Source organism: Ursus americanus, chromosome 1 (genome assembly GCF_024610735.1).
Source record: "Ursus americanus isolate L20-20 chromosome 1, mUrsAme1.1.p, whole genome shotgun sequence".
Lineage (NCBI taxonomy): Eukaryota > Metazoa > Chordata > Mammalia > Carnivora > Ursidae > Ursus > Ursus americanus.
In genome coordinates, this window is record NC_142127.1 from 92,541,983 (window position 1) to 92,557,549 (window position 15,567).

Genomic DNA, 15,567 nt, shown 5'->3' on the forward strand with positions numbered 1-15,567 from the left:
ACATTCTCAACCACATTGTGGGTCTCTTTCATTTGTCACAGAGATTTACTCCACTAGACAAGAGGTTCCTCCACAAATCTTTCCTGAATGATCCTAAATCTATTCCTGGCTTCGGGTGAGATGACCAAGGGGATCCCCCAGTCGTATGCCTAATCTCTCCAAAGAGCCTTCTGTGTCATTGAATATAGTGCTAAAAATGGGACAGTCCAGGCAAACTGGGCAAGTTGTCTATCTAGCCTGCATATATGCTCTACAAATGCAGCCGTCTTGGTTGCTTATTGGGGTTTCTGTAGCCCCTAGAAGAGGCATATGGTAGATGCTCAGTAGATATTTGTCACCCGAATAAATGAGTACTATGCAGGGTCCATTCTGGCAATGGGAGGTAGTTGGGACGACCTCATGGAGTTTCCAGAGGCAGCATCTGATATCAGAGCTGACGGTGTTGGAGGCACAAGATGTGCGGTACGGGGTCTAGGGGCGATGTGCTGGTTCAGCTTATGCATCAGCTGGACTGGGTGGAGAAATGCCCATATAGCGGTAAAACATTATTTCTGGATGTTTTTGTGAGGTTGTTTCCGGAACAGATGAGCATTTGAATCATCAACTGAAACATAGAAGAGCTAAGGGAGAGGACAAAAGAGAGAGCATCTTGAGATCTGTGTGACAATATCATTCAGCTTAACACATACGAAATGTGATTCCCAGACATGGGGGGCAGAGAGAGTAGGGTACACAAAGGTGTGAAAAGATGTCAAGAACACTCCAAAATGATGAATGATATGAATTCACAGATCCTAAACTCAAAGCACGAGAAATACAAAGGAATCCACATGTAAGCACGGCATAACTAAACCAAAAATGATGGCCAATCGTAAAGGCAGGCGGAGAAAAAGACACATCACATTCAGTAGACACAATACAGAGAGGGGATGATGTCACCAGAAACAATGGAGGCCAGAACACAATCAAGTGACATCTTTCAGGCACCGAAAGTGTAACTCCAAGCTTTTACCTTGACTGCCAAACTCATGCTGTCGTCCAAAGAAGCCCAGTCTCGCCAGCCTCATTGCTAGGTGGTTAAAGCTGGAGTAAACCAAGGGATAGGATGAACTCACAGAAGTCGAAAGAGAAACTGAGGGCTTGAATAACATTCACAAATTTGGCAAGAGGGGAAGACCAATAAAGGAAGTAGAGCGAGTGGAGGTACAACGGGCTTGCTCAATTCCAAAAAAAGTGTGCTCTTTGCACGTTGGGCTGGGCAGCTCCCCAGGGTGTTTTGCATCCTGAGCTCCAGTCATTCAGCCATTGTAACCACCAAAATGATGACCCATGCTCCTCGCATTTTTGAATGCCCCTCCTGGCCCTCGACTACTGGTTATGGCAGGATTTCCCAACCTGGGCAATATTGACAATCTGAGCTAGAGGGTCCCCTGTTGCAGGGGCCATCCTGTGTACGTACGATGTTTAGTCGCATCCTTGACCTCTTCTTGGTCAACGTCAGGGGCACCCCTATCCCACTGTAATAACCAAAAATATCTCTAGGCGTTGCCAAACGTCCCTGGGGGCAAAATCCCACCTCCATTTTGAGAACCACTTGGGTATAAGATAGCAAAAACCTGAATCTTAAAAAGAAATAAAAGGAATCGGAAACAAATAGGTAAAGGAGAATGTTTCAGGGAAAAAGAACACTTTTCACATGGCAGTGGACACTGAAGTTAGAGTGTAGGGTAAAGAGAGAGCAGGTTGAGTCAATAAGGCATCAGCAAAGGTGGACATTGAGTCGGGAAAACTGGACAATGGAAGAAACTGGGAAGATACCAAGAGAGGCAGCAGGGTCCACAAGGTCTTGCTTTTGTAGTGGAGAACTTTGAAACCTCAAAGGCAGAAGGAGAGAAGGTGATAGAAAAAGGGAACTCAAGGACATTGCTGAAAGTGAAGGGGATGTAAGAATCAGCGACACTCGGGCTGCATAAATGCCGCTGACTACATGATTAAGCACGTAGGTAGATACCGTGTTGCAGGTATTCTAGAAAGTGATGTTTCTTCTGAAAGTCATCCACCCTTTCATAAACATAAAGCTTCTATCCCTCCTTTACAACCAAGACAAATGAAATCAGTGGGTCGAGCTCTTCACTCTGTTCTAATCTATATTTGGCCATGTCCTGCCCAGACTCCAGGATCCCAAGCCGCTTGAGAATCCTTGATTTGCAGCGTGAAGGCAAAATCAGTTCTCACTTACAGACAGCAACTAATGAGGTGAGGTAGAGGAGGAAGAGGAGGGGTAGGAAGGGAAAGAGGGGCAGAGAGGGAGAAGGAGGAAGAGTGGAAGGAGGAAGGTGGGAAGGGAATGGAGAAAAAGAAGGGGGCGGGGATGGATAAGGAGCCAGTTAATACATTCATTCAGTTGAATCCTAGTGCTCTCAACTTCTGCCCTTAGTAGTTAATGTATAGGAACCACCCCACTCTTGATAGGTAGTAAGAAATAGACAAAGATGGGAGATAAATCCAAATTGCTTTGGGAGAGCTAAATCCCTACCTCATTCCCTATACCAAAATAAATTCCAGATGGATCCATATTAAACTTTAAAACTGAAATAACAACAGTGCTGGAAGAAGATGTGGGTGGATTTTTAAAAACAATATGAGCATATACAAGACCTTTTAAAGCATATTACAAAACCCAAACCAGTTCCATGATGGAAAAACATTGCTAAACATGACTGTATAAAATTTTTAAGTTCCGCATGGCAAAAATAACATCAAAGTAAAGAGATAAAACAGGAGAAACTGCCAGACATACTATGGAAAAAGAGCCATTTTTGTGGTAGTACAAAGAATCCATAAGCAATGGAAAAAATAGAAAAATGAGCAAAGGAAAATGATCAGGCAGTTCATAACAAAGGAGATACGCGTTGGGGCAATAAACCCTTCTAATTATAAAGAAGCAATTAAAGTAATGAGATGCCCTTTTCACCTACCAAATAGGCAAATATTTAAAATACTGATAATGCTTAATAGCGCGATTGAGTAAGAAAGGAGTTTCATATGTTCTTAGAGGGCCTTGGAATTGGTGACATCTCTCTGCAGGATAATTTTCAGATATGTTTCAAAATTAAAAATGCACAAGCCTTTGACGCAGCAAGTTCACCCTCAGGAGTTGATCCAGAAGACGTTAAAAGACGCTCTGCACCGAGGTGAATACCATAGAAGTCTCACTGCACCCTGGTTTCTGAGAGCAAACTCTGGGAGCAGCTCCAAGCATCCAGCGACTGCGGGCTAGGTAAATAAATGATGGAATTGTTTCCTATGTGCAGGAATTACTGACGAAAAATACCTTGCTTTAAGAAGCAGGTCACTACTTTTACAAAAGAGAAAGTGCAAGGGCTCAGGTGAATCTGCATCTGGGGAGGCCAGAAGCTGCAGGCTGGGAAAGGCTGCAGGAACGGAGGGTTTGGAAGCCCAGCCATTGGCAGATGGAGCCCACAGAGCCAAAAAGTGCATCACTGCGAGAAATGGTCTCTAAAGGGGATACGTGAACCAAGAGCAAAACTGAATCGCTCTTGATGCTGATTCCTCTCTTTGGAGCCAGGACTCATCTTTGAGAGTAAGGCGGTGCTTAGCACAGGGGTGCTGTTGGCAGATAGCCAGGGTGCAAAATCAGAAAGACCTAGACAGCACCTCCGCAAGGCTTATGCTCAGCTATTTTAATAAAGAGTTTTATTTTTATGGAATTCTTTAAAGAGCACCACGGAGTAGAAAAGCATGCTAGCAGGACTCTTAAAGTACATCTTCAGTAACTGCAGGGGCTAAGGAAGTCAGCAAAATCCATCTGGTGAATGACGCTAGTGTGAAGCAGTGATCGTGATTAAAGTCAAGTTTATGTCGGAACAATTAATTACTGAATCAATTTCTCTAATATGAGTAAGCTCAAGTGTCATATTCCATATCCTCAAAGTATGGTTTGGAAAAAATTATTGTTTCCATAAAGACATTATATACACATGAAGTCAGTGAACCAAAGGCTAAATATTTGAAAAAAAATATCTTTTATATATATATATAAAACATCATATATTTGAAAAAAATATATAAATATTTCAAAAATATATAAATATTTGAAACAGATATATATATAAATATTTGAAATATATATATATATATATATATCTCCAAAGTACATTGGGACACCTGGGTGGCTCAGTAGGTTAAACATCTGCCTTCAGCTCAGGTCATGATCTCAGGGTCCTGGGGTCAAGTGCCGCATCGGACTCCCTGCTGAGTGGGGAGCCTACTTCTCCCTCTGCCCGCCCTGCCTGCCGCTCTCCCTGCTTATTCTTTCTCTCTGACAAATAAATAAATCAAATCGTTAACGTACATTGAAAGGGGTGGTGCACCTGAGAATCTTGTGTAAATTCTCTTAAAACTCAGCGTTACCGTTCCCATAAGAGACAGATTGCAACACTTCGTTCGGAGAGCATTGCACACCTACGTGTCCATCACGTCTGCATTTTAAATGACAGCTACTTCTCTTGCCCAGATTTAGTTCAAGGTATTGATTCATACTTAGTTCAATCGTTCTTAGAAGTTTGCTCTAAATATATTTTCTACCAATGAAAACATTTTCCCTTTTTTAAAAGCACAAATCAATAGATGCTTTCTTGGGTCCTATTATTGCTGTTTTTGTGATTCACCTGAGGTGTCCATGGTCAGGAGTACATTATGGTCTGTACAGAAGGAGAGACTTTTCATTTTGCAGTTAAAGCAGTTCTCACTGTAATTATTGTTTACATGCCTGTGTCCTCCTCCCTCCCCAACTCACACAGCCACACACCCACATATATATGGACACACACACACACACACACACACACACACACACCATCTTTGTAAACCTTGGGCCTTACCCTAATAAGTGCTCAATAAATATTCGTTGAATGAGTGATGAAGTGCCCTTTGAGACACCATTTGTTGCCTACTCAGTATCCATTTTTATCTCTGCCCTGCTTGCGAAGAATACCTTGATTTGTTCAGGTGGTGACAGGCATCCCTATCTCAAGGCAAGGGGATGAATTGCGATTGGTCTAAACCAGGGCTGGTAAGTTCATTCCCCTTGGCCAGTATTGCTCAAAGGGTGGCCGTGTCATCCAGATATAAATGAGTTTTCTAAGTGGGCTTTCGGAAAACATTTTGCTTTCTCAATACGAAAGATCAGACTCAGTTGGCAAAACCCTTTGCCCATCCTTTTCTTTCTGACAAGAAAACATGAAATGCCCAGACGCATCTGACCGTCACTGACACATGAGGACAAAAAGCCAACAAATTAAAAATGGCGGGAACTCGGAAAGATAGAAAGGACTTATGCCAACACCACTGAGTAGCCACACTAAGTCTGAGAGAAAAATTGCTTGTGCTACTCAGTGTCCAATAGTAGTAGTTAGGCATTCCTTACTTACTAAAAGCATTCCTTACTGACACCACCCCCAAATGTGTATCATTAAAAGACAAAGAAGTACTTCAATATAGGGAAGCCATTTCTGGCTCTTCCCACTCTCTCATTTTGAGTATTAAATTAGTTGTTGACTTCACTGACTTTCCCTCTAGAATAGGTCTTCCCCAAGTTTGCTTCTACATTAGTTTTCTGTTATTGCATAAAAATTACCACAAACTTAGCAGTTTGAAACAACATTAATTCATTACCTCACAGTTCCTGTGGGTCAGGAGTCTAGGCACCGCCAAACTGAGTTTTCTGCTGAGGGTTTGACAAGGTTGAAATCAAGATGTCCTCTGGGCTGCCCACACAGTTCTAGCAAACTCTAGTTTGTTGCAGTTGTAGGACTGAGGTCCCCATTTCCTTGTTGGTCATAAGCCAGGGACTGCTTTCAGCTCCCAGAGGCCGCCCACATCTCTTCCTGCTTTTGTCTTCAAGCCAGCAATGGACAACTTCTCACACATCAAATCCCTCTCGTCCTTCAAATCTCTGACTTCCTCTGTCTCTCTAGACCTGGATTTAAAGGCTTCTTATGATTAGGTCACGCCCGCCAGGACAAGCTCCCTATCTTAAGGTCAACTGATTTGCAACCTTAGAGACATCTGCAGATCCCTTCAAAGCAGGACCTGGATTAGCATTTGATTGGCTATTTCGGAGAAGGTGTGCGTACATCAAGGGCTGGGAATTCTGCCCGCCACACCTCCTGGAGGACAGAGACTGGACCTTACACGTGTTTTTCAACACCCTATCTTTCCTACCCCAAGGTCCTTGTGATGTTTTCCCACTGCTGTCAGAAGTTCTGTTCAAATGAGTCTATCTGTGATTGCAGGTTTATGTCGAATGCTCCCTGAGGCACAGGCGTGTCGAATGGCCACCTTTATAGCGTATCCCCCAGTGACATATCCTCAGTGCAAGTCCAGAGTGAAGCCAGGAATCTGCATTTCTCACCAGTACCATTGGAGAGTCAGGAGGTGGGTGGTCTACAGACCACTGGAGAGAAATAATTCCTGACACTGGATGTGCCTTGAGGGGACAGGCCATTCTTTCCAGGACTTCCAGGAGGCACTGATGACAGGAAGTATATAAATCACCTGGTACGTTATGGGCACACAGTGAATGTCGATCTGTTTCTCTGCTCTGTAGCACAGTATCTGGCATATAGAATGCAGTCACCACATATCAGCTGATTGAAAATTTAAGGTGTGTTAGTTAGGAATACTCTTGACAGCAAGGCACAGAAAACCTGACTAATAGTGGTTATTAAAAGCCAGGATTATTTTTTGCCCAACAAGCTGTATGTAGGTCCACTGTTGCTGATGCTGGTTCAGCAGCTAAATATCAGGGCTGTGGGCTGGTGTCTCTGTGATTCTCTCTTTTCTAAAGGATTTAAAAAAACAAACCAGTTCTACTGGAATGTAATTTACATACCAGAAAGTTCACCCATTGCAAGCATACAATTCATTGCCTTATAATATATTCACAGAGTCCTGCAACCGTCGCTGCAATCTAATTTTGGAACATTGTCATCATCCCCCAAAGAAATCCCATTAGTAGTCATTCCCCTCGTTTGCTTTCCTCCTCCAGTCCCAGCCAACCCCCAGCCTACTGTCTGTCTCTGGGGGTTTACCTATTCTGGGCACCTCCTCACAGCTAGTTTGCAAGGTGTTCTTAGCTTCGTGCATTTAGAACTGGGTGAGCCATTTGATATCTAAGAGCCAAACACTGATGTGTATCTTTAGCAACATGATTATGCTTCCTCCTTTATCTGCAGGAGCTGATCTCTGCCAATTCGAGGACCCATTAGTTGACCAGCTGCCATAGGAGCTCTGCTGCTGTCAGCAGACACCTTTTTCCTCCTTATAATCATTTTTAGAGGAGCTACTTTCTCCTAAAGCAACACAAGCCTTACCAACTAGTATCCCCGAGGTAGATGATCTAATATTTGTCCTCCCAATTAATGTTGGTACAATGAAGCTTCTCTTCTTTGTTTATATTTTGAAATGAAGATACTCAGATCCAAATCAGAAAAAAAAAAAAAATCCTAATCCATTTTCATGGTGTCATGAACCCAGCATTTAACTACTTGTATATGTGCTGCCAAATACAAAGTTAACTACTTGTATTAAAAATAAACATACCCCGTATATGTGACAAACGTGCTGGCTTCTAGACATAATGGAATTCTTCTTTAAAATATTTAACCACTGCATGGAGACCTATCCTACTTCTTAGGATGACAAATGGTTTCACTTGCATTTTTTTAAGAGAAATACCTGCCGTTCAATGCCTGTGCTAGCATTCAGTAACGACATATTTCCTTGTAAGTTAATATTTAGTAAAATTTTATCGGTCTGACTTCATAATTAAATTTACTAATCAGAAAAAATATTTGGATTATTGTCTAGAACAAAAAGGTCTGTTATTTTTTTTTTTTTTTAAAGATTTTATTTATTTATGTGACAGAGAGACAGCCAGCGAGAGAGGGAACACAGCAGGGGGAGAGGGAGAGGAAGAAGCAGGCTCATAGCGGAGGAGCCCAATGTGGGACTTGATCCCGGAACGCCAGGATCAGGCCCTGAGCCGAAGGCAGACGCTTTAACGACTGCACTACCCAGGCGCCCCAGAAAGGTCTGTTATTTCAATTTCATCCACACATGGCCTGTTGCTGGCCTCCTCTGCAGATCGTGATGAGGCCATTTTTGTTCATCTCTTCCCTCAGCCTCTGACCTAACTTTTCCCCTTCACGTCTCTCCCTGACTTCCTCCCACACTATTCTGTTTCTGCTTCTCTTTGTGCTGTGCCTTCTGTCTTCTGTCTGATGTATGCTTCCCGGATTTCTATTTGTCAGCCTGACATCCCTTCAGAATGGACTAGTCCGATCCTGCCTTCCTCACCCTGTGCTAAAAGTTATGTACCGTGTCAGTGCATAATGTTGGCCGCCCCGGTGATTTTGTAGGTGGCTTCTGGGAAAAGGGATTAAATGGGACTTCCTCCCCAACAGCAGCCTAGTAGAAAAGACACTTGTTTTTGCCCTAAAGCACAGGATTGTTCGTGAAGGAGTAGGCCACTCGTGAGTTGATAATGCTAGTTAATAGTGGATTAAAGTTCTGTTTTATAGCGAGTGATTTAACCTTCCCAAATCTAGTGTTCTCATCTGTCAGAGTAATAGGAACTTCTCCAAACTTCTCAGTTGCTGCAATGATTAGAGATAATGTTTGTAAAATGCCACCTTCCACCAGGGTTCTCCGGGTTCTCCAGCCTTCAGACTCAGACCAGAACGGGACCACTGGTTTTCGTGGGACTCCAGCTAAAATCGGGAATCCACCCCTGGAATCGCAGATCGTGTGGTGAGTCGTAAGAAGTGGGTGATTCATAGCAAGGTACCCAGAAGCTGCTCGCCAGACCTCACGTCCGTCATCTGTGGAACCTTCCACACCAGGCTGCCAGTGCTGTAGGAGCAAGATGACTCCTGCTTCCCGTGTCACACCAGCAGCTCCCACAGGAGGACTCGAAACCGGACCTCTGACAGTGACCATGAGTTTGGGGAAGGTTGTTTTGAGGCCTCCAGCCCTGTGATGAAGGGAGAGCTTAGAAGTATTTTTTTTTTTAATCAGAGAAAAGACATGAATCTACAAGGTAAAATTGTATTAACTGCAATAACCAAAAAATTGTTCTCCTGCTTCCTCCCAGACAGCAAAGGCCAGCAAAGGCCAGCAAACGCCCATGATTGGAGCTGTGGAGGCGCTGGCAGGTGCTGTGGGCACTCCTGCCCCTGCATTGTCTGGCACTTTCTCCTAGAAGTGCACAAGACGTGGGTGATGTTTACCGTTCATAGGTCAGTGACACTGGCACACATTCAGCTATGCTATTCCCCTGAAACCAAACCAAAGTGAAGGTTAACCAAGTCCAGAAAAGGAATTGGACTATTTAACCCAGGCTCTGGAGAGATTTTGCACCCACTAAAAAAAGGGGGGCAACTTCCTGTCTCTTGTGAATTAAAAGCTCACTTGTGTGGCAGCAATCTGCCAATCAACTGAAAGAACTCTCCAGCATTCTTTCTACGATTCAACAAACCCACAGATACCAATGACCTCACTTCTACCAATGGTATTTACCACGGTTCATAAATTCAGTTCGTGACCAGAATGTAGATTGTTAAGTCTCCACAGGCATTTGTTAACCAATAATACGCTGGTATTTTCCTGACACGTAACATCCACAATAATAACCATTGGAGAAGCTGTTAGTACTTGAGACTCTCGAGCTCGCAGGAAACATGCACTATTCAGAAATCGGAGTGCGGGGGCCCCTGGGTGGCTCAGTAGGTTAAGCGTCTGCCTTCTGCTCAGGTCATGATCCAGGGTCCTGGGATCAAGCCCTGCATGGAGCTCCCTGCTCAGCGGGGAGTCTGCTTTTCCCTCTCCCTCTGCTGCTCCCTCTGCTTGTGCTCTCTCTCTCTCTCTCTCTCAAAATAAATAATAAATCTTAAAAAAAAAGAAATCAAAGTGTGTTTGGTTGTTCCATTTGCCTTCTGTCATTGCTCTCGCTGACCATGAGAACAGCCCTTCTGCCCGTCATGTCGGCCGCACATGTCAGCACGAGGCGGTTTTGCAGTATTCCAACAAAGCTTTGTATTCACCTCACAGAGCGAATTCGCCAAATGATGATGTAAGGGAAGCCGAGTCAATGATAATGCAGATAGGAAAAAATTGGGGGATCTGGAGAAAACTCTATGACCCTTCAAAAAAAAGTAGGATATGGAATGATATTATCCCCATGGTTACAGAGGGTTATACTTGGGCTCAGAGAATTAAGACAATTGACCAAAGACCAAATGAAATTCCTGGATTTGAATCAGGTTTATGCCAGATCACTGCGCCTCCCAGAATTACTGGCAATGGGAGAGGGAATTAGCAGTAAAGAAGGCTATTAGCGATAAGAAAGCATGATGAGGGAAATTACAAATTAGCACGCTGGTTAATTTTTTCTGGGGAGATAAGTGTTCGTTATTTAAGCAAGACAATATCCTTATTAAAATCACCAATGTGTAAACGTAGCCTCAGTAGAACTTCCACAAACGTCCAGATGGATGAAATTCAATTAAGGAAATTCAAATATAGGATCATTTACTGATTGTTACCAGCTCTGCTTAAGGAAGGCGAGAAGATTCGGGAGTCGCACTTATTACTAGATTTAATGACACAGCTGTCCTGCCTCTTCTACTGCATTCCAGAGTCCTTCAGGTCAGGGATGTTGATTTCTTTTTGTATCAACCATTGAGAGACGGCATTCCAAGGGACAGCATTGTGAACAAGCAGCACTGGCCTTCCTTGATTGAAATGCAGTGACTGTAAACCCAGATGCTTCAGGGACCAAGCTAGCGATGAAATGAGCAACGAGGATTATGCAAAATAATACCGAGTGAGGAGAACTGTAGAAAACCCCAGCACGTTGCCCCATCTAGAGAAAGCAGCAGAGACTCGGCTCGGGTAAGTGTTGCCATAATGAATCTTGGCCCAGTAGTACCAGTTTCCAGTTTTGAGAGGCTAAAGATGTCTATGGTCCACACGATCATCTGATTTTTTTAAAGGTTGGCACTTAAGTCCATTTTTAAGATCACGACCAGATTCTGAAGGCTCTCGATGTCACTTCCTGTGTGGATTAGCTCGGACTTTTGTCCATAGACCGTGCTCAGGGAGCCTCTGTGCTGAAGCCGGGCCGTAGCCCTGATTCTGAGAACCTACCCTGGCAGGCCTGACGCTCGGGGCTTTCGGAGAGAGTGGGTGCTGGTCCTGTTTGCTCAGGCCGGTTACAGATCGGTCATCTGCGCATTGTAGACATAGAGCTACAGATGCTGGGGTTTACAGGATGGTTATTAAGACGCCCTCAGCAATAAAGAACACTGAGCCTGAGGGGTTCTGCGTCCTCCCCTCTATCCCCCTCACTGCCTACGGCCCTTCTCTCCACAATATGACTTATTACATCACCCAGTTGAAAACCCAAAAGCCTCTAGACTACATGTTCAAATTTTTTTTATTGTCAATCAGGTGAGGGTGATGGGGAAATGGTTAACTGTGAGAAACACGAGCTTGTACTATCTGGTGGTTGGTGGCCACTTTTCCATGATTGTCAGCTCGTGGTATAATTATTCACAATAATCTCTTCCATGTAAGTGTTTTAAAAACCGCTTCTCTCACTAGCCAAGCCTGAGCAGTTAGAAAGGTTTTAAGATTTTATTTATTTATTTATTTATTTAATTTATTTTCTTTTAAGATTTAAGAGAGAAAGAGAGAGAGCATGAGCCGGGGGTGTGGCAGGCAGAGGGAGAGGGAGAAGCAGACTCCCTGCTGAGCAAGGAGCTCAATGCAGGGGCTCGATGCGGGGGCTCAATCCCAGGACCCCGAGATCATGACCTGAGCCGAAGGCAAATGCTTAACAGACTGAGCCACCCAGGAGCCCCAGTTGGAAGTTTTAAAAGAAAAACAAATCTTTTTAAATCACAAGAGTAATGCATGGCTGTGAAAAACTGAAACAAATCCCAGGCGCATAGAGTGAAAACAGAACGCTCCTGTTCGCTCCTCTCCAATGCCAGGAGGTACACATTCGCAAGTGGGAGTTTTTATCCCGGATCTTCTGTTCTTTTGTGTGTGCACACACAAGCCCATGCACACATACACATATGTATTTTGTGTATTTTAATATATTAAAGGTAAATAGCAAAATGCTACACATACTGTTCCATATTATTCTGGGACCTGCTTTGTTTATTAGACACAGTGTTGGAGGTGAATATCTGTGACAGTTTCCAACCAACTCATAAAGCTTGTAGATGATTCATGAATACATGCATGAAGTATAACTAAAAATGCTTTCCTTAGATTTGGAAGCTTATTTAGAGGCTTTAAAATTTTGATAACCAAGTGGGATAGTTCTCCCCAGATCTATGTAATAAACACGGTCTTAGAAAGTGTCACGTTAGCTGATTTTGTGCATTGAATCATATTATAAACATGTCCAGGAAACTGGTTATTGGAAATGACTCAACAATGAGTGATATTCATAAGGAATGTTCTTTAGGAATAAAAATGACCATTCCTTAATATACCACTTGTGAAGAGTCAAATACATTTTTTTTTTGTCCTATGTTGTATGCTCAGTGCGTGAGGTTGACCAACCCCAGTGCAAGCCTGATGGAATTGAAAGATATTGTTCACTTTTTTTATTCGATGTTTTGATGTATTTTATCAAAATGGAAGCCAAACGAAGAGAAGGACTGACACCTGCTTGGCATGAGAGATCTCTCCCTCCCTTCGGATTCTGACTTGGGTATAGCACGTGAAACTTTAGGCTATTCCTCATAAAGTGCTCAAAATCCATCAAAACTTACTAGAAAAACAAAGTATTTTCTATGATATGGTTTGATTCACCTGGAATCAAACCAAGAAGTCCTGGCTGAAATCAAACTCTTCACCAGTATTCATGCTTATGAGAGCATGTGCACGGGACCATTCCTCAGATGTCTGCTGCGGGCCACGTCCACGTCCCTAGCCGTTCTTCCTACTGCTTGCCTTCTTGCTGCCCCCTTGTTTGCAGGAACATCACCTGTAACTGTTTTCTTTCAAAGCAATATTTTAAGCTGAAATTTCTCCCAGCCCGAAAGGGTTTTTTTTCCCCCCAAGATAATTTATGTTTGATGACTTATTGAAAGTGTCCAAACTGAAAAAAAAAGATGGTTTTCATTAGTTAGAAGGAAAGAGTAGCACTGCAAACAACACGAGATGGGTTCTGTGCTTAAAGGTTCAAAATGTCAGTGAGCGGGGTAGCCCACGGAGCCTAGGGCTTGGGTCAATTTATCAACAGGGGTAGGTCTCTGGTCTGCTGAGGCTACTGACCCTCAGGTACTTTACATAATGTACATGCAAAGATATACGTTAGCATTGAAAAAACCCTGCCAGCAATCAAATTCATATATAGCAGTTTGCAAATTCTGAAAGGGTAGTGTGCCAACAGTTTGCTTGGATCTCAGAATGCGTTACCCATATAAAGTGACTAGATTTCCAGCAAAAACCGGGAAGCAATTTGATTCATTAGGAGGTGAAATATTATCAATAGATTCACTGAATTCTTAGGAAGCCCAGCCGGCCTGCCCTCTCCAACAGGGGGCTGGGGTGGGGGTTTAGGGAGGCAGGGGGGGTGGCCAAGTGGTTTCCATGGCAGCAAGAAGCAGCCTCCAGCAGCAAGAGGATGGGTGGGGCCTTGGGGATGCTCTGCCTGAATGGTGGAAAACTGCTCAAGTCTGAGTCCGAGAGCCTCAGTTTCCATGTTCTGCCAATCCCTGGATGTCTGAGGTAGGCCTCTTCAGGCCTCAAGTATTAGAAATGGGGAATCTGATACCAGAGATTCGCAGGCAGCACACGAAAGGACCTCACAATGACCGGACCAGGCCCCAGAGAACGGCCTTGGGTGGTTTGCTCGCCTTGCCTGCTCCCCTGCACACCTGACTCATTTCCTCCTCACCAGCACAAGGCGGAGGTGTGCGCTCCGTGTTGTAAGCTCTGGTTTCTAAGTTTTCTTCTCTTTCGTTCAACAGATGCTGCCTGGGGTCTCAGAATCCAAATTCCCAAAGAGGAAGCATTTGGTGAACCCCAGTGAGGTCCAGTGTCCTGCCTGAGGCCAGCCAGCTCTGGCTCGGCGTGGGGGTGGGAGTGGGGGGGGGTGCAGGTCACGTGGCTCACACGTGACTGCCAGCCTCCCCTCCCATTCATTCCTCCGCCTTCCCATGGGGAGCCAGCCTGCCCGCAGACCCTGCAAAAAGTAATACATTTTGTAATTCTGGGGAAAATCACATCTCAGAGCTTCACATAAAATGGAGAGAAACCCACTTGCCTCTCAGAGTTGTAGAATTTACCTGCAACAATTTCAAAATGAGTTGTAAGCTCTGAAAGCTCTAGAAACGGTGAGATTTTACTCCTAGTCTAGCTCGCCATTCACTGAATGTCTATTGAGCACTTAGTTCACACCGGGAGCACTTTCTAACACAAACACAAAGAGTAAAGACAAATTCTGAGGCTAGCGTGCTAACGTAGTAACAGAGAGAGTACGTTTTGGACTCACATAGGCCTGCACTGAATCCTCCTTCTGCCAATTATCAGTTGAGAGCGTTGGGCACGTTTTTTTCTCTCTGAGCCTCAGTCTTCTCGTCTGTAAAGTGGGAGTATTACTCCTTATGACAGCCTACATGGCCCTGTCTGATCTTAGTAGGGCAGGCTCCTTCTTTTCCTTCAGGTCTTTACACAAATACCCCTTCTCAGAGGTAACCATCTTACCTAAATATGTCTTCCCCCTCTGAGCACCTTGCTCCTCCCCACAACACTTACCATTCCCTAAAACTACACATTACTTGATTTCTTATTAGCTGTGCTCCCTACCGAAATACAAGTTTCATGATCCAAGGGCTCTGTTGGTGTTGTTTTTTAAACTTATGTAACCCCCAGCCTGGAACAGTGTCTGGTCTTAGTGAACATACATACTGTCATACAGGGAGAACCCCATGTGACAACAGAGGAAGAGATTAGACCAATACACCCACAAGCCAAGGGCCACCAAGGATTGCCAGCAATCACCAGAAACAAGGAGAGAGGCACGCTGCAGATCCTCCCCGTGAGCCTCCAAGAAAGAAACAACGCTGCCCACACCTCGATTTTGGACTTCTGACCTCCAGAACTGGGAGAGGATAAATTTTTATTGCCTTTTTTTTTTTTTAAGATTTTATTTATTTATTTGACAGAGAGACAGCCAGCGAGAGAGGGAACACAAGCAGGGGGAGTGGGAGAGGAAGAAGTAGGCTCCCAGCGGAGGAGCCTGATGTGGGGTTCGATCCCAGGACTCTGGGATCATGCCCTGAGCCAATGGCAGACGCTTAACGACTGAACCACCCAGGCGCCCCTAAATTTTTATTGTCTTAAGCCGTCGAGGTAGTGGTTCTTTGTCACAGCAGCCCTGGGAAACGAACACAGTACTTAGTCAACCAACGGAGGCTACCATCATCTGTGTTAATAATGTAGCTCCCGCTACAATAA